Raw genomic sequence first — 20,174 nt, forward strand, 5'->3', positions numbered from 1 at the left:
AAATAATACAGAAATACAGAGACTAAGTATAAATTCCCTCTTTATCTGCCCATCTCACATTATCACTCTTCCTACTATATGCAACCATTATTTTCAGTTTAGTCTGTGCTGCCACGGACCTTTTTTCGCATGCATCTCTAAAATATACATACATATATATGTATATATATATGTATATATACCATTTTTGTTTGTCTCAAATTCTTATTTAAATTCTAGTTAGTTAACATATAGAGTAACATTGGTTTCAGGAGTAGAATTTAGCAATTCTTCAGTTACTTGTAACACTCAGTGCTCATCACAAGTAGTGTCCTCCTTAATACTCATCATCCGTTTAACCTGAACCCCACCCATCTCCCCTCCATCAACCTTCAGTATATACTTTCTACTTAAGAGTTTCTTCTGATTTGTCTCCCTCTCTTCCCTGCCTTCCCCTGTGTTTCTCTGTTTTATTTCTTAAATCCCACAAGTGAAATCATATGTTAATTTGTCCCTCACTGACTGACTTGTTTCATTTAGCATAATATACTCTAGCTCAGTCTACGTCATTGCAAAGGCAAGAGTTCATTCTTTTTGATGGCTGAGTAATATCCCATTGTGTGTGTGTATTGTATTATATTTTATATATATTATATATATATATATATATATATATATATATATATATATATATATATAATATATATATTCTGTGTGTGTATACCACATCTTCTTTATCCATTCATCAGTCAATGGACATTTGGTCTCTTTCCATAATTTGGCTATTATAGATAATGCTGCTATAAACATTGGGGTGCACGTGTCCCTTTGAATCAGTATTTTTGTATCCTTTGATTAAATACCTAGTAATGCAATCTCTGGGTTGTAGTATAATTCTATTTTTAACTTTTTGAGGAACCCCCAACTGTTTTCCAGAGTGGCTGTACCAGTTTGTATTCCCATCAACAGTGAAAGACGGTTCTCCTTTTTCCACATTCTTGATAACATCTCTTGCTTCTTGTGTTGTTCATTCTAGCCATTCAGACAGGTATGAAGTGATGGCAGTTTTTATTTGTATTTCCCTGATGATGAGTAATGTTGAGCTAGGAAACTCTTAGATATCCTTCAAGACTCAGTTCAAGTGTGAGCTCCTCTGTGACATGTTCTCAGAATTCTCCCTAGGCAATGTCACTATAACTAATTCTTCATGTATACCCACTCTGTCACTTCTACCTTTTTTCATTTATTTACTGAATTACCTATTCTCAAGGAAAACATTTCCAAAATGTAGCCAAGGTAAAGAAAATTGTACAAGCATACCTCAAAGATATGCAGATTTGGTCCCAGATGATCACAATAAAGTGAGTCAAAATGTATTTTTTGTTGTTTTCCAGTGCATATAAAAGTTATGTTTATACTATACTGTAGTCTAGTAAATGTACAATAGCTTTATGTTTAAAAAACAATGTATAAACCTTAATTTAAAGATACTTGATTGCTAAAAAATGCTAACTATCCTCTGAGCTTTCAGTGAGTCACTGATCACAGATCACTGTAACAAATATAGTAAGGATGAAAAAGTTTGAAATATTGAAATAATTACCAAAATGTAATACAGAGACATGACATAAGCAAATGCTATTGGAAAGATGGTGCCAATAGACTCGGTCAATACAGGGTTGCTATATACCCTCAATTTGTGTTAAAGAAAAAAAAAACAGTATCTGCAAAGCACAATAAAGGTAAATGCAGTAAAATGAGGTATGCCTGTAATTAACTCCTTTTTTAGCATAAATAGAAATATGTTAAACAAAACATCGATAGATCCTAGAGAAGGGAAAAGAGTTATAACCTCTAAGATTTAGAACTTGAAGTTTGGGGCAGCCCAGGTGGCTCAGCGGTTTAGCGCTGCCTTCAGCCTGGGCCATGATCCTGGAGACCTGGGATCAAGTCCCACATCGGGCTCCCTGCATGGAGCCTGCTTCTCCCTCTGCCTGTGTCTCTGCCTCTCTCTCTCACTCTCTCTCTCTCTCGAACAAATAAATAAAATCTTTAAAAAAATAAAATCTTTAAAAAAAAAAAAAAAAGAACTTGAAGTTTGTCTAGAATTGTCCAAGGAGGAGTTAACTTTGGTAATGTTTTCTAAGTAAAAGATAACTTTCCTTTTGCTCCTCAAAAAAATGATCAAAACAACCTGTGATAATAAGCCTGAGTTTATTCTTCCTGTCATCTTTTAGGTAGCCAGCCCAATTCAGACTTGATAGGGGTGTCCCCACACACACTACACCAAGCAATTCTCAGATACCAGCAGAATGTCCAAGAATTCAACTCAATTCTGACACTATCTACCCAGAAATAGCATCAGAGTCCAGAGTTTAAAGATTCAGTCCTACTGTTTTGTAGGACTGAATTTTTGTCCTATTCAGTCCTACAAATGGAATATACTAGATATTCCATCCATATTCCACTTCAGATACCAGTCACAAGCCCCTGGCTGCTACTTGTGCTTCTGACCAACCAGCTACAGGTTGGAGGTTCCAGCAACCTCCACCTTAGGTTCCATTAATCTTCTAGAGTGGCTTACAGAATTCAGGGAAACACTTTTGTTTAGCAGTTTCTTAAAAGATATGATAACAGATACAAATTAACAGCCAGATGAAGAGAAACATAGGGCAGAGCCCAAACAGAGGAGCTTCTGCCCTTGGGGAGCTTGGGGCCTGGTGCGGTGGCATGTGGAAGCTGTCTGGTTCCCTAAGCATGGAAGCTCTCCATAAAAGAAGGGCCAAAAAGCTCTTCTTGGTTCTTTAATGGAGACTTCATTACATAGTTATGATTGACTAAGTCATTGGCAACTTGCTGATTCAATCTGCAATCCCTCTCCCCTCCCCAGAGGTTGGGGGATGGGACTGAAAGTTCCAACCATGTAATTACATGGTTGGTCCTTCTGGCAACCAATCCTGTGCCTGTAGGTGGGGTCCACGAATCACCACCATTAATAATAAGATACTCATTTCATCTAAAGGCTCTGAGGTATTTTTTAGGAACTGTGGATAAAAACCAAATATATCTGAGAAATATATTTTATTTGAATGATCAAATATATATTTCTTAGAAATTTTTTTATCACATATGGTATGGGAGAATACCACTTCAGTAAAGTCAAAGTTTCAACTAAAACTTTCTCAGAAAGGGAAAGACAAACTCAGGATATTCATGAGATTTTGAAGTTTGATTTAGAGCAGATCTTTTAACATAGAGCTTGATTAAAATTTAATAGGGATCATTATATAATCATCGGCACGCAAGGCAAGGAATTCTGAGAGTCTTGATGTGTAAATTGTCTTTAGATACTTTAAAAAGTTTCTAGAATAAGTAATAAAAGTCTTGTAGGGGAGGGTTTTCTGGAATAGTAAAAGTTATGTTAATAAAGACTGTACAATAGTAATGTTATGCTAGTAAAGACAGTAGGTTGTATGGTTATAGATAATTTCAGGCATCAAGGTTCTCCTTGGGGTCAGTCTTCAGCCTGACATCTGAAGGTGTAATCATTCAGTCAACACAGACCTTCATTAAGGAATCACAATAGTAAATCAGTTATCTAAAGAAACTGTTTCAGTCTTCATAAGTGTCAAGTTTTCCTGTATTTGTTGTTGTTGGATGATCATTTATTGAGCCATATCATGAGACAGCAACTATATAGTAGGACTTAGGCGATCATATATTTGAACCATGCTATATAAATGTAAGAATTATGATCAAAGTTTGTAGTCCTTTTTCTCAGCCAGGAGGTAAAAATTAAGCCAAAACCAACTGTACACCCGGCAAAGTAGACAACCTTAGGAGATATGAAAAAAAATCTTAGGAACAAACCACCTACCAAGACTGAATCAAGAAATAGAAGATCTGACCACACTGATTACTAGTGAAGAGACTGAATCAGTAATGAAAAATCTCCCATCAAAGAAAAGCCAGGAACAGATGGTGTCACTGGTTAATTTTACCAAACCTTTAAAGAAAAATTAATGCCAATCCTTCTCAAAACCTTCCAGAAATTTGAAGAAAAGGAGACACTCCCAAACTCATTTTACATGTCCAGCATTACTCTAATACCAAAGCCAGGAAAAGATGCTAGAAGAAAAGAAAACTATAGGCCAGTATCCCTGATGAATATAAATGCAGAAATTCTCAGTAAAAGGGATGCTTGGGTGGCTTAGTGGTTGAGCATCTGCCTTTGGCTTAGGGCATGATCCCAAGTCCTGGGATCAGGTCCCGCATTAGGCTCCCTACAGGGAGCCTGCTTTTCCCTCTGTGTATGTCTCTGCCTCTCTCTGTGTATCTCTCATGAATAAATAAATAAAATCTTAACCAAAAAAAAAAAAAAAAAATTCTCAATAACATACTAGCATATTGAATTTGGCAGCACATTAAAAGAAGCATTCACTATAATCAAGTGGGATCTATCCCTGGAATGCAAGGATAGTTCAATACACATAAATAAAATATGTTTTAATAGAAAAAAAGAACCATAATCTCAATAGACACAGAAAAAGCATTTGACAAAATTCAACATCCATTCATGATTTAAAACAAAATCTCTGAATAAATTAGGTATAGAAGGAACTTACCTCAACATAATAAAGGTCATATGTGACAGGCCCACAGCTAAATCATACTCAGTGGTAAAAGATTGAAAATTTTTCCTCTAAGATCAAAATAAGACAAGAGTGCCCACTCTCACCACTCTTATTCAACATAGTACTGGAAGTCCTAACCAGAACAGTCAGGCAAGAAAAAGAAATAAAAAGCATCAGAATTAGAAAAGAAGAAATAAAATTGTCTTTATTTGCAGATGACAAGATTTTCATTTAGAAAATCCTAGACTCCACCAAAACCTGTTAGAACTGGGACACCTGGGTGGCTCAGCAGTTTAGCGCCTACCCTTGGCCCAGGGCATGATCCTGGGACTCCAGGATCCTGAGTCCCAGGATCAAGTCCTGCATTGGGCTCCCTGCATGGAGCCTGCTTCTCCCTTTGCCTATGTCTCTGCCTCTGTGTGTGTGTGTGTCTATCATGAATAAATAAATAACTGTAAAAAAATTGTTAGAACTAATCAATGAACTTAGTAAAATTGTTAAGATACAAAATTAACTCAGTAGCCTTCCTAAATAAAAAAAAAAAAAAAATTACCTGAAAAGAGAAAATAATCCCATTTATACTAGCATCAAAAACAAAAAAAAATACTTAGGAATAAATTTAGTCAAAATAAATCTTCACCAAGGAGGTGAAAGATCTCTATACTGAAATTATAATATATTGTTCAAATTGAAGAAGATATAAATAAATGGAAACATATCCCATGGTCTTAGATTGGGAGAACTAATATTAATAAAATATATTACCCATAGTGATCTATAGATTCAGTGCAATCCTTATCAAGATTCCAGGGTAATTTTTTACAGAGTGAAAAATAAAATCCTAAAATGTATATGGAACCACAAAAGACCCCAAATAACCAAAGCTATCCTGAGAAAGAAGAACAAAGAAGGAGGTATCACTTCCTGATTTCAAGCTGTATTAGAACGCTATTGTAATCCAGTGTAGTACTAACTGCCATTAAAACAGACACATAGACCAGTGAAACAGAAACAAGAGTCCAGAAATAAACCCATGCATATATAGTCCATTACTATTTGACAATGGGGTCAAGAATACTCAAATGGAGAAAAGTCTTTTGAGAGGAATGGTGCTGTGAAATTGAATATTCACATGTGAAAAGAATGAAACTTGACACCTGTCTTATAGCACTTACAAAAACTAATTCCAAATGGATTAAAGACTTAATATTTAAGACCTGAAACCATGAAACTCCAAGAAGAAAACATAGGAGAAAAGCTCCTTTAAATGGTCTTGGCAATAATTTTTTTGGATATGCCACTTAAGGAAAAATAAATTTTTAAATGGGACATCAAACTATAAATGTAGTTTATAAACTACATTATAAACACAGCAAAAGAAACTATCAATAAAATGAAAAGACAACATATGGAATCAGAAAAAAGTTGCAAGCTGTATATCTGATAAGGAGTTAACATTCAAAATATATAAAGAATATGCAACTCAATGCAAAATAATAATACAGTTTTTAAAATGGGCAGAAGACCTGAATAAACACAAATCGCCAACAGGTACATGAAAAGGCACTCAACATTTAGTAATCTCAAGGAAAAACATTCAGGATTGCTCATGCCTGTTAGAATGGTTATCATCAAAAAGATAAGACATAACAAATGCTGGAGAGGATATGGAGGAAAGGGAACTCTTGTATAATGTTGGTAGGATTGTAAATGGGTACAACCACTATCAAACAGTATGGAGGATTTTGACTCTTAAATCAAAACCCACTCTTCCTACTTTTTAAAAAATTCAGTTAACCAACAGTCTTTTTTCTGAGAATGAAACAGATGGGCTAAAATGGACTGTGGGTGATGATGGGGCGTTTACTGAAGGCAGACATCAGTCTACTAAGATAACAAGTTCCTGTCTAGTTTGCAGGTAGCCGGCAAGCTTTTGTACCACAAATGCAGTACCAGTCATTGAAGGGCACCAAAATGCCCCTGTGTCTTAGCAAATATGTTATAACATTTTGGAGCTACTTGCCAAATGTAAATTGGTGCCAACAATAAAACGTAAAGTATTGAGATTATTTGTAGATCTAAAACAAAAGAGATATATATAGTGCCTTACTTCTAGGATGTATAAAAGTGAGGCATCCTCCAAATAATACATCCTAGTTCTTTTGCAAGTTCTATTTCTGTTAAAATTTGGTTACGAAAGCTAGTTCCCACCCAAAAATTCCTGAGAACCTTCTCTTCTAGGTATGATCTACAGGGAGTTTTGGATTTCCATCTGTCTAACCTAGTATATAGTTTTTCATCTGAAGAAGTCACCTAATAGTTGAGTCCAGTTACCCAGGAAAGCAACAGATTCATTTATAAGGACATGGAACAAAAAAAAAAAATTGGGGTGGCTACCCTAAGAAAAATGTATATAAAACTAGTTTGTACGCTTTAGCTAGTGCACAAGTAAATAGTAGCTGGTTACTAGACACATACCAATGAATAATGAAGGAAGCAAAGAGCAATATTAAGAATAGGGCAATATAGATAACACAGTTAAAAGTACCCTTAAACTGGGGAAGGGGAGTTTGGGGAGGGTAGGAATAACAACAAAAATAACCAAAGAACACACATTAAAACATGGTAATCAGTTGTCTTGTTCTATGGATCTTAGGTAGAAGGTCTCTGCATTTCATGTGGTCAGAGGTCTTTTGGGTGAAAGATATCTCTTTGAGAGGACTGCTTCTAGGGGGTTCCTAAAAACACTCCAGCTTAAGATCTTCCATAAATTCAAGAATGGATTATTCCTCTTCAAAACATGAATAGAAGGATCAAACCTTTGGAGTTCTATTCCCTTTGCTCATTGCTAACAATACCTTATAAGGTCCTTTCCAGTGGGGTCCCAGAGCTGTCTTTCTCTGATGTCTCTTATAAAAAAGACCATGTCCCTGGGTTTTAAGTCATGCAAGTGTTGTTTAGAAGGGTATTGAGGAAAAGCAGCTCATACTTATTTATGAGACTTGGTGGATAGCAAGAATAATTCTAGCAATATTTAACTCTATCTGCTTGCAAGTGTAGAATTTAGAATCAAAGTGATATTCCTAGATGTATGGTCTGGCCTGTTATTAATTTATGGGGGAGAGATGACAAACCTCAGAAAGACTTGATCTCATTGGCGTTAAGGATAATACCTGAGACCATGGAAGTTCAAGAGTTTCTTAAGAGTTTAATTTAATTTTCAAATTATATTTGTTCTCTCTACCTTTCCTTAAGAGTGGGGGTAAGACTAACAAAATTGTTTATTAAGTGGTGGAGCTTTACAAAACTCTTTTAGTAAGAGGCCCAGAATAATGGATGCCTCCATTACTACAGAGGTCAGTATTCCCCAGGCTGGGAACACAAAACCAAGAAAATTTTGCTACTGTTAGAGTTGTAGCTCTTTGTCAAGAAAAGGCTTCAAATCTCAAGAACAAGCATAAAATGACCAAGACATAATACAAAACCCCCTATAGAGAGTAATGTTATATGATCCATTTGAAGATGTTTAAGGGGGCCCTGAGGTTTGGACTTTGTCCATGTTCTACCCTTAGTTTTTATCAGAATTATGTTGGCGACAGATGAAATATAGTAAAACTTTCCCATCAATATTAATTATGTACATTGGCAAATTTGTTCTTTCCTGGTGGGTAATTTCATATAAAATTTTTACAAGATCTGGGCAGCCCGGGTGGCTCAGCGGTTTAGCGCTGCCTTCAGCACAGGGCGTGATCTTGGAGACCGGGGATCCAGTCCCACATCGGGCTCCCTGCATGGAGCCTGCTTCTGCCTCTGCGTCTCTCTCTCTCTCTCTCTCTCTCTCTCTCTCTCTCTCTCTCATGAATAAATAAATAAAATATTTAAAAATAATAAAATAAAATTTGTACAAGATCCCATTTGAGGCCTTTCAGTGTTACTAAATAGTCAACAGTCAGTTTACATTCAGAATTCTCCCAGCATCTCTTTTCTGGCTCTGAGGCTGATTGTTGGCATTCTGTAATAGAGATTTTGAACTCTATTTGCTTTTAAACCAAAGACTTGGTCCCTTGGGGTATTCTAAGGGCTATAATTTTAGTAAAGGCTATTGGTCTGGCATGATTAACAAAGCATTTCCTTTAGCCTCAATATTATCTCCTTTTGCTTGAGCTCCTATTTTATAGTAGCCACTTCTTCAAGAAGCATTAGAGCACTTAAAAGATCTATACATTGCTAACCGTTCTTAATTGGGATTCTTGCTGAGGTCAAAAACGCCATCTTGTTTCCAAAGCATTTCAAAATCATGGACTAACCCAAAAGCGTATCTACTATTAGTGCATATTTTAACCCTCTTATCTATAGCTAACTAAAACTAAAACCTATATTGTGCTCATAAGAGTTCTGCCACCTGGGCAGATCATATTCTAGGGATGAAGTTTTATGATAATAAATAAGGTGGGAAGTTATTGAAGAGCTAATTTTAACTCACAAAAGCCCTGTTCATGTTTAGTACCCAAGGAAGAGTTTCAGTTTCCAAGAACTTGTTTAAGTCTTATCTTGGCATGGCAATTTTAGAAAAGTTGAGAATTTACTGCCTGCAATAAGTCAGTGAGACTAAGGAATCTTTTTAATTATCTCTTAGATACTGTCATGGGAAAGTTTTTTAAAAGTCCATACTATGTCAGGAGTAGGAAATTTACTTCCTTGAGATAAAGCATATTCTAGGTAATGACCTAGTCAGTGAGACTAAGGAATCTTTTTAATTATCTCTTAGATACTGTCATGGGAAAGTTTTTTAAAAGTCCATACTATGTCAGGAGTAGGAAATTTACTTCCTTGAGATAAAGCATATTCTAGGTAATGACCTAATAGACAAAATTGTAACTTCTCTTTGGGAACTTCATTCTCTTTGAGTTAAAACAGTTTAAGTAGACAGATGGAATCAGTCTTAGAGTTCACTCCACCTTTAACAAAAAGTTATCCACATATTGAATAAGAGTAGAATCCCAAGGAAATCTAGTCCTTTAGGTCCCAGTTGAGGACTTGTGAACAATAGGGGAGTGTTTCAGGAAACCCCTGGAACTTAACAGTCCAGGTATATTGTTGATTTTCTTAGGAGAAGGCAAATATTGACTATTTTGACCTAAAAGGTTATTAAAGAAAACACAACATAAATCTACACCATTAAATATTATATAGCCTCAGGAGGCAGTGAAGATAAAGAAGGTTTGGGGATTGGTACTATATGAAAGTGGGATATGACTGTTTGATTAAAGGCCTGATGTACTGAACAAATCCATATCTCTACCCACTGGGCTTTTTGATGTGAAGAATAGAAATGGTATAAGCATAAATACAACATGGGCACTTGGGTGGCCCAGTCAGTTGGGTGTCCAACTCTTGGTTTTGGCTCAGGTCAAAACCAATAGTTTATTATTTTGAGGTCATGGGATCTGGCCCCTCACAAGGTTCTGCACTGAGCAGAGTCTGCATGGGATTGTTCCTAAGGCCACTTTGCCAAATATATTTATTGGGGCCTATGTCTATCCTTTTCCATATGAATTGTCCCTTTACAGAGATATAACCAAAAAAAAAAGAAAGAAAAGAAAAGACAAATATAGACAAGACAGTAATGCTGTTGGGAATAAGATACATTTCCACCAAGGATAAAAGCTTTTTCTTTAAAAAAAAAAAAAAAAAGATTTTATTTATTTATTAGGGACACAAAGAGGGGGGGGGGTGCAGAGACACAGAGGGAGAAGCAGGCTCCATGCAGAGAGCCCGACGTGGGACTCGATCCCAGGTCTCCAGGATCACGCCCTGGGCTGAAGGTGGCGCTAAACCGCTAAGCCACCAGGGCTGCCCTAAAGCTTTTTCATATCTGATCCAATTATCAAAAAGGTCCTAAAAAAGCGTTATTATTCTTAGAAGACAAACTTAGCAATTGGAGAGCTCAAAGAAAAATCAAGAGTTCAAGCTAATGTTAGACTTACTTGTTTCATTATAGTAATTAGAGACACTCCTATTCCCCAAAGCAGGAGTCTCAGAGGGCCTCAGAGAAGCTTGCTGTTATCAAATCAAGGGTCTTGGGCTTTGCTGAGAAGACGTCAGTCTTGACTTTAGATCTCCCTATGGCCTTTGTGATTGTTGAACGCTGGCTCCCCACAAATAGAAGTTTTCATTGTAGAGGAGAGCTCTGCCTTAACAGAGTCTTGGTAGCATTTCAATGTGAGTTCAACATTGGGGTATTTATACTTTGAAGCTAGGTTTAAGTTTAGTTTTTCATTGTGGTAGTGTGATGAGAATTGGGTAAAATCATGATAAAATAGTTTAGGATTGGTGCACAAAGCAAACCGAGGGTGTGTGTGTGTGTGTGTGTGTGTGTGTGTGTTGGCCTTATTCTATGAATAATATTTGCATATAAGCAAAATTAAAACCTGAGCAAAGCTCAAGTTAAACCAAGGGCCAGGGCTAACTACAGGAACTCCTGCAGGGATCCCCAGGAATAAAGACATGTTAGAATTGTGATTTGAACACATTGATTTTTGGGGTATTTGCTCATTTAGCTACAATCTTCAGGCATTAGCATGCATACCCAGAAAGTAGAGAAGGATTATGTTAGCAACAACTAGGCAGAGATAAGGAGCTATATTTTTCAGAGAAACAAGTCATTCCAAATCAAATGACTGAAACAGTTCATTTCATTTCATTCTTATTCAAATTTCACTGGAGTCAGATATGAAATATCATCTTCTATTCTAAGAATGAAGTCTCCAGGTAGTGTTTCAGATACTATCTAAACTAACCGTCCTAGGAATACCCGGTATACAATTTCTCTAATAAGTTTCTCTGGTTTCTGGAACATAAAATGAATTATTGTGGCTGCCAAAGTCCACGCAGAGCCAGTCAATCTTTTTAAATTGAGGTGAAATTCACATAAAGCATTTTAAAGTAAATAATTTGGTGGTATTTAGTACATTTATAATGTTGTGTAACCACCACCTCTATGTAGTTCCAAAACATTTTCATCACCCCTAAAGAAAATCACATACCAAAAAAAAAAAAAGAAAATCACATACCCTTTAAGCAATTACTGCCCACTGCCCCCAGCTCCTGGCAACTACCAATCTGCTTTCTTTCTCCAAAGATTTGTCTATTTGGGATGTGTTTTATAAATGGAATCATACAATTCCATGTATATATAATATATGATGATTTTGTCTAGCTGCTTTTACTTAGCTCCATATGGTAGTATGTATCAATATTTAATTCCTTCTTATGGCCGCATAATATTCCTGTATGTATATATACCATATTTTGTTTATGTATTGGTCAGTGGATGAACATTTGGATGTTTTATCTTTTGGCTATTGTGAATAGTGCTGCTTTGAACATACCTGTACATGTATTTGAGTACCTGTTTTCAGTTCTACTGAGTATTTATAGGAGGTAGAATTGCTTGTCATATGATTATTCTATGTTCAACTTTCTGAAAAACTGCCAAACTATTTTCCCCAGTGGCTAAGCCATTCTATATTCTCTAAAGCAGTATCCAAGGATCCCAATTTTTCTACATTCTTGCCAAAACTGGATTTTTTTTTTCTTACAACCATTCTAGTAGAGGGGAAGTGCTATCTCATTGTGATTTTGATTTGCATTTCCCTAATGAGTAATGAGGTGGAGCATCTTTTAATACACTTTTTGGCATTTGTATATCTTCCTTGGAGAAATGCCTATTCAAGTTCTTTGCCCAATTTCTAGTTGGTTGGTTTGTCTTTTTGCTGTTAATTGTAAAAGTTCTTCCTATATTCTGGGTACTAGACCCTCATCATATATATTATTTGCAAATATTTTCTCCCATTCTCTAGGTTGTCTTTTTACTTTCTTGATAATGTCCTTTGCACAGTTTTTAGTTTTAGTGAAATTCAACTTATGTAAGTTTTCTTTTGTTGCTTATGCTCTTGGTTTCCTATCTAAGAAATCATTGCCAAATCCAAGGTCATGATGCTTTACTCCTATGTTTTCTTTTAAGAGTTATATGATTTTAGCTATTATATTTAGGTCATTAATTCATTTTGAGTTAATTATTTTGTATGTAGTGTGTGAGGTAAAGAGCCAACTTCATTCTTTTTCTTGTAGATATCCAGTTGTCCCAGTGCCATATATTGAAAAGACTGTTCCTTCCCCATTGAATGGTATTGACACTCATGTCAAAAATCAATTTACTATAAATATATTGATTTATATATAAATTCTATTCCATTGATCTATATTTTTATCCTTACACTAGTACTACATGGTTTGATTACTGTAGTTTTGTAGCAACTTTTGAAATTGGGAAGTGAGGGTCCTCCAACTTTGTTCTTTTTCAATAGTATTTTAACTCTTGAGGCTTTTCCACATGAATCTGAGGATTGGCTTTTTCATTTCTGAAAAAAAAAAAAAAAAACGGAAAAGAAAAAAGCCATCAGGATTTTGATAGGTATAACCATGAATCTATTGATTTCTTTGGGTAGTATTGTCATCTTAACAATATTGTCTTCCTTTAGATGTTAATGTGAGGCTCACATTTATATTTCAGGTATTTGCACACTTTCACAATGAAGTAGGCTATGACATGTAAGTATGTGGTAGAGATTCCACTCCCAATCACAAAGTAATCTGTATCCTTCGTCTCTGGAGGAATTTTATTACACAGATATCTTTTGCATTTTCTTGCTGCAGAAGTGAAACCTGCATACCCTCACGTCACCGCTGCCCCTTCTCCTACTTCTCCACCCAAGCCCCAGGACCAGGCAGGCCAGGCCACTTGCCAGTCCTGCAGTAGGCCAGTCCCCCACAGCCAGAAGTACGGAGGCCAGCATGCCTCACTCTCTGGGAAAGGCCTCTCTGTACTCCAGCAGGACTCAAGCCACCTTTAATGATGCAAAGATTTTAGGGTGAGGGCTTAAAAAGGTCTTGGTATGTAGCCTATCTTTGATGCCATTTAAAAGCTAATAGGTCTTTCAGGAAGTTTTTAGAATGAATAATAAAAGTATTTTCAAGTTTTATCTTCCCAGGGAAGGGTTTTCTGGATTAATGAAGTTGTGTTGTTGAAGAAATAGAATAGTAAAGTCGTTTCAATTCTGACTATAATGTAATAGCAAACAGTAGTTATCTAGTCAGAAATATCGCTAGAATGAAAATAATTTATCTGCAACTTAATTTGGTGCCTAAAAGAAGGCATCCTTCTTTATTTAACTATGTGTAAAATTATATGCTAATTTCTGGAGATTCTTATTTGAACAAGCTATAAAATAAGTAAAATAGAGGCTTCAGGGTTTGGGATATATAAAAGCAGAATTGACTTTCTTTGAATGAATTAAGAGATTTTACTACTTTAACAGCAATAAACTGGAATGATTCAGATGAGACACTATTCAAGTAAGGAATTTCCCATGGCTGACAAAACTGATTCAACATTGCTTTCCTTTCCAAACAACTCTTTTCCAGATTGTTTTGCCACTTCTCAAAGACTATAACATTTATCCTGGGTCTCTAATGGATTTTTAATTTTAAAATTTTATCTTATGGATATGTTTACTTGAAGACATTACTATTTTATTGGAGACACTTGTTACATAATAGAACAGGGTTCGATGGATGCAAATGAGATAAATATCATTCACTAAAATTTTTACCAGAACGATTAAGTGAAAATTTTTAGGTATTTAGTTTATCTGCAGCTCCTAACTTTCTATGAGACTTGGTTTTTTTCTACTTCATGTGTAAAAGTTTTCTAGTCTTACTCTAATTGACTGAACTTCATGATTTTTATGGTTCCTCCTGCTGCTCTTAATACTCAAGCAATGGTTTCAGAAGTTTAATTTAATTTAAAATTATTATAGAATGAATGATTTTCTATTAATCCACTTATCACATACTTTTAATATCCATACATAAATTTCAGATATTCCATTTTTGCCATCATCATTTAATCATAATGATCTTAAATATCTCTAAGAAATCTGTCCATCACTCCACTCACCATCAAGTTTGCTAAATATTACTTGTAATAATAGATATGTCAAAAAAAAACCTTAGTTTTTAAAATATTATAGGTCTCAAATGTTAATTCTAATTTAAGGAAGCACTAAGACAATTTTCACCAAGTAAGATTTGTGATGTAATAAGCTTATACTCTCTAAATTGATGTGCTATTCAAATTCAAGCTTATACATAAAGCAGAGCAAGTGGTCACTTTTTGAAAATATTTTAAGATATGGTGAAAAATCTGCAGGTCTCAAACACATTTCCACTGGCTTATCTTGTAAAAGAAGACATTCTCTAGAGTTAAACTTACTATGTTCAAGTATTAGTTTCTCTACTTACTAGTTGTGTGAACTTGTGCAAGTGCTCAGTATTTCTATGCTTGTTTCTTCATCTGTAAAATGAGGATGCTAAGAGTATCTACCTTATGGGTTGTTGTAAGGATTAAACAGTTAAATACTTGGTATACAGTAATCACTTAATAAATATTAGCTGCTATTGTTATTACTAGTAGTACTGCTAGTATCAGTGTTATTATTATAATAATTGTTCTTTGGAGTGAAGGCATTCTCACAAAAATAAAAAAACCTACTAGTGAAAATCTGGTAACTGGTTGGAGTAACACATTAAGCCGTTAGAATCCATCAATTTTATATACATTTATCAGATCATTTGACTGCCACTGCTGAGAGCCTAGTTTTAAGAAAATACTGCATACAGAAGTTTAGAGTATAAGAGAAAGGGAAAGCATAGAGGAGGGAAGATCAAGATCGTGTGCTACTTTTTTTTTTTTTAGAGTGAGGGAGAATACCCGTATTACATGAGTGGGAGTGGTGAGGGGCAGAGAGAATGAGAAAATCTTAAGCAGGCTCCATGCTCAGCACAGAGCCCACAATGGGGCTAGATCTCATGACTCTCAGATCATAACCTGAGCCAAAATCAAGAGTCAGGTGCTTAACTGACTGAGCCACCCAGATGCCCCTGTGGGTACGACTTTTAACTGCTCCTTCCTTGAAACAACTATCTTCCTTGATATAGTTCTCCCCTTTTGTATTTTTTCTTTTATATTTTTTATTTTTCCTTAATTTTCATAATTTTTCCTTAATATGTCCTTAATATCTTTATTAGGTTTGTTCATTCATTCATTCATTCATTCATATATTTTAAAGAAAGAGAGGCATCCCTAAAAAAAACAGTAAGGAGCCCCTGGGTGGCTCAGTCAGTTAAGCATCCATCTCTTGATTTCAAATCAGGTCATAATCTCCAGGCAGTGAGATCGAGCCCCATGTCAGATTCTGCACTGGGCATGGAGCCTGCTTGAGATTCTTTCTCTTCTCTCCTTCTCCATCTGCTTGCTCTCTCTCTCTCTCTCTCTCTCTCTCTCTACCCCCCTTTCTAAATAAATAAATAAACCCAATAAAAATAAGAAAACTTAGAAGAAGCAGTTAAGAAAAAGGCTTTCTGACAACCTACAGGATGGGAGAAGATATTTGCAAATGATGTATCAGATAAAGGGCTAGTTTCCAAGATCTATAAAGAACTTATTAAACTCAACACCAAAGAAACAAACAATCCAATCATGAAATGGGCAAAAGACATGAACAGAAATCTCACAGAGGAAGACATAGACATGGCCAACAAACACATGAGAAACTGCTCTGCATCACTTGCCATCAGGGAAAATCAAAACCACAATGAGATACCACTTCACACCAGTGAGAATGGAGAAAATTAACAAGGCAGGAAACCACAAATGTTGGAGAGGATGTGGAGAAAAGGGAACCCTCTTGCACTGTTGGTGGGAATGTGAACTGGTGCAGCCACTCTGGAAAACTGTGTGGAGGTTCCTCAAAGAGTTAAAAATAGATCTGCCCTACAACTCAGCAATTGCACTGCTGGGGATTTACCCCAAAGATACAGCTGCAATGAAACACCGGGACACCTGCACCCCAATGTTTATAGCAGCAATGTCCCCAATAGCCAAACTGTGGAAGGAGCCTCGGTGTCCATCGAAAGATGAATGGATAAAGAAGATGTGGTTTATGTATACAATGGAATATTACTTAGCCATTAGAAATGACAAATACCCACCATTTGCTTCGACGTGGATGGAACTGGAAGGTATTATGCTGAGTGAAGTAAGTCAATCGGAGAAAGACAAACATTGTATGTTCTCATTCATTTGGGGAATATAAAAAATAATGAAAGGGAATAAAGGGGAAAGGAGAAAAAATAAGTGGGAAATATCAGAAAGGGAGACAGAACATGAAAGATTCCTAACTGGGAAACGAACTAGGGGTGGTGGAAGGGGAGGTGGGCGGTGGGTGGGGGTGACTGGGTGGTGGGCACTGAGGGGGGCACTTGACGGGATGAGCACTGGGTGTTATTCTGTATGTTGACAAATTGAACACCAATAAAAATAAATTTATTAAAAAAGAAAAAGAAAAAGGCTTTCTGTCACCCTTCAAATCTGAGCAAAGTGTCCCTCCTGTGTTCTCCTCTAGTACTCTGTAGTTTTCTTATGTTATTGTAAACCCATTTACAGTATAATGCTTTTATACCTTCTCCACTTATTTCTTCCACTCCACACTAAGCTCCTTGCAGTAACTCATCTGTCTTGTTCATTCATACTATTCCCAGGATCTGTCACAGTGACTGTCTCTCAATAAATTGGATAAATGGATGAGTAAATAAATGAAAGGAAAACCTTTTCAAGGCAAGCAGAGCAAGGAAGTGATGGCAGAAAAATTCAGATTAAGGAAAGAGAATGGGAACAGAGGAGGAAAACAATAAAGATGAGCAAAAGCATTAATCTTTTCGTTACCAATACTATTTTTTCTTAATGGCTCCTTCTGTTTGAAACCAGCATAGTTTGCATGCCCAGGGGCAACTGAAAGCAAGTGAGAGCCTTGGCAGCTTGCAGGGACAATAGAGAGCCTGAAATAGTGAAGAGGTTGACATGGCTTACTGTGATGGAAAGAAGGCACCCAACTCCCAGCTCATCCCTTAGGTAGAAAAGGGTATGGCATGTATGCAGCACTCCAGTTTGATGGTGGGACAGGGATACTATCCAAAGGACTGGTTTCTGTCTCACTTGACCTAGGATGCTTGAGTTGGCATACTTGGATGCCAAGGGTCCACTGAGATTAAAGAAGAGATGACTTGCTGATGCAGGACTAGAGATATTGCAGTGCTGCAGGCAGATACCAGAGGAAATAAGAGACCATGGGCTCCTGAAAAAGAAACGAACAAACCTATGATTGGGAAATTACATGCACAACTAAGAGAAGTCATGACACTCTCAGAATCTCTAGCTGGGCTATTTTTTGAAAGTCTTCCTCTGCATAAAGTCAGTCTATAAAGACTAGGAGATGTGGTTGTTTTCCCAAATGTGTAAAACTCAGCAAAAGAAAAAAATCACAAGATACATGAAGAAACAGAGAAACATGGCTCAGTCAGATGAACAAAATGAATCTCCAGAAACCAACCCCAAAGAAACAGAAATCTATGAATTTTCTAACAAGGAATTCAGATTAATTTTCTTGAAGCTAAATGATCTACAGGAAAATACAGATGGACAGCTATGCAAAATCAGGAGAAAAATGCATGAACAAAATGAGAATATCAACAAAGATATAGTAACTTTTTTAAACTGTTTAAAAAACACAGGAATTACAGAACTGAAAAATAACTGACTTGAAAAGTTCACTAGAAGTATTACTAAATTAGAAAAATTCACCAGAAGCACAGCAGATTTAATCAAGCAAAAGAAAGAACTTGAAGAAAGATGATTTGAAATTATCAAGTCACAGGAACAAAGTGAAAAAAAAAATTAAGACAAGTGAAGAAAGCCTAAGGAATTTATAGGACAACATTAAGTAAACTAATGTATGCATGATGAGAGTTCCAGAGGAGAAGAGAGAAAGGGAGAGCTTATATGAAGAAATAATGACTAAAAACTACCCAAATCTGAGGAAATAAATGGACATCAAAATTCAGGAAGCTCAGGATGCCTAGGTTGCTCAGTGGTTGAGCATATGCCTTTGGCTCAGGTCATGATTCCAGAGTCCTGGGATCGAGTCCTGAATCAGGCTCCCCACAGGGAGTCTGCTTCTCCCTCTGCCTATGTCTTGGCCTTTCTCTGTCTCTCATGAAAAATAAATAAAACATTTAAAAAAGAAAAATACAGGAAGCTCAAAATAGTCAAAACAGGATGAATCCAAAGAGGCCCACACCAAGACACATGACAAACTGTCAAAAGTCAAGCATAAATTTAAAAACTTGAAAGCACCAAGAGCAACTCCTGTTTAAAGGTTTCATAAGGTTATCAGTGGCTTTCTCAGCAGAAATTTTATGGGCCAGGAGGGAGTAGGATGATATATTCAAAGTCCTGGAAGGAAAAAACAGTTAACCAAGAATACTATTTCCAGCAAAGCTGTTCTTCAGAAATGAAAGAAAAATAAGGACATTTACAGATAAGCAAAAACTGAGGAGTTTATCACCATAGACCCACTTTACAAGAAATGCTAAAGGTAGTCTTGCAAAGGAAACAAAAGGACATCCGAAAGCAACACAAAACCTATTAAAATATGAAACTCACCAACAAAGGTAAATATATAGGCAAATACAGAATTCCATAATATTTTAATGGGGTATATAAAGCACTTTTAACTTTGGTATAGAATTTTAAAGATAAAATAAAAAATATAGCTATAAGACTATGTTAATGAATACACAGTATATGTAAAGAGTGGTTTGTGACATCAATTAGCATAAAGTGGGAGTGGGAATATGTAAAAGAGTAGAGTTTTTGTATGTGATTGAAGTTATTATCAGCATGAAATAGATTATTATAACTAGAAGATGTTTTATGTAAGTTCCATGGAAATCACACAACACAAAATACCTACAGAATATACATGGAAAGAAATGAGAAAGAAATGAAAGGTCAATACAAAAACTCAATGAAACACAAAGGAAAGCACCAAGAGTAAAAAAGAGGGACAAAATATAAGACAAACAGAAAACAATTCTTTAAAGGGTGATAGTATGTCCTTCCCTATCAATACTAACATTAAATGTAATTAAACTCCTCCATCAAAAGACATAGAGTGGCTAGATGGATTTTTAAAAATAAAATGCAACTATATATTGTCTATAAGAGACTCACCTTAGATACAAAGACTCATGTAGGCTGAAAGTGTAAGGATGGAAAAAGTTGTTCCATGTAAATAGTAACTAAAAGAGAGCAGGAGTGGCTATACTCATATCAGACAAAATAGACTTTAAGTCAAAAACAACTATTACAAGAAACAAAGAAGGATGTTATATAATGATATAAGGATCAATTCCTAACAATGAAAGGTATAACAATTATAAATATATAAGCATCGGGACACCTGGGTGGCTCAGCGGTTGAGCATCTATCTTCAGCTCAGGGCATGATCCTGCGGTCTTGGGATCGAGTCCTACATCAGGGTCCCTGCATGGAGCCTGCTTCTCCCTCTGCCTCTCTCTCTCTGTGTCTCTCATGAATAA

At 36.0% G+C, this 20,174-nt stretch overlaps 1 protein-coding gene and 1 long non-coding RNA gene across 16 annotated transcripts in view; one reads left to right on the forward strand and one right to left on the reverse strand.

The window, feature by feature from the left end:
- The window catches only part of GPHN (gephyrin), a 620,043-nt gene that overhangs the window by 473,135 nt on the left and 126,734 nt on the right, over positions 1-20,174 (forward strand). The gene's annotated exons all lie outside the window — the stretch shown is intronic.
- LOC144320764 (uncharacterized) overlaps positions 12,845-20,174 on the reverse strand; it is a 141,942-nt gene continuing 134,612 nt past the window's right edge. Inside the window, exon 6 of one of the 2 annotated variants that reach the window (XR_013386398.1) lies at positions 12,845-13,036. This is a non-coding gene — a long non-coding RNA (uncharacterized LOC144320764). The remainder of the gene's footprint in view (positions 13,037-20,174) is intronic. The other variant, XR_013386404.1, reaches the window with a different exon arrangement.

This window comes from Canis aureus, chromosome 9 (genome assembly GCF_053574225.1).
Source record: "Canis aureus isolate CA01 chromosome 9, VMU_Caureus_v.1.0, whole genome shotgun sequence".
In the NCBI taxonomy this organism is placed as follows: domain Eukaryota; kingdom Metazoa; phylum Chordata; class Mammalia; order Carnivora; family Canidae; genus Canis; species Canis aureus.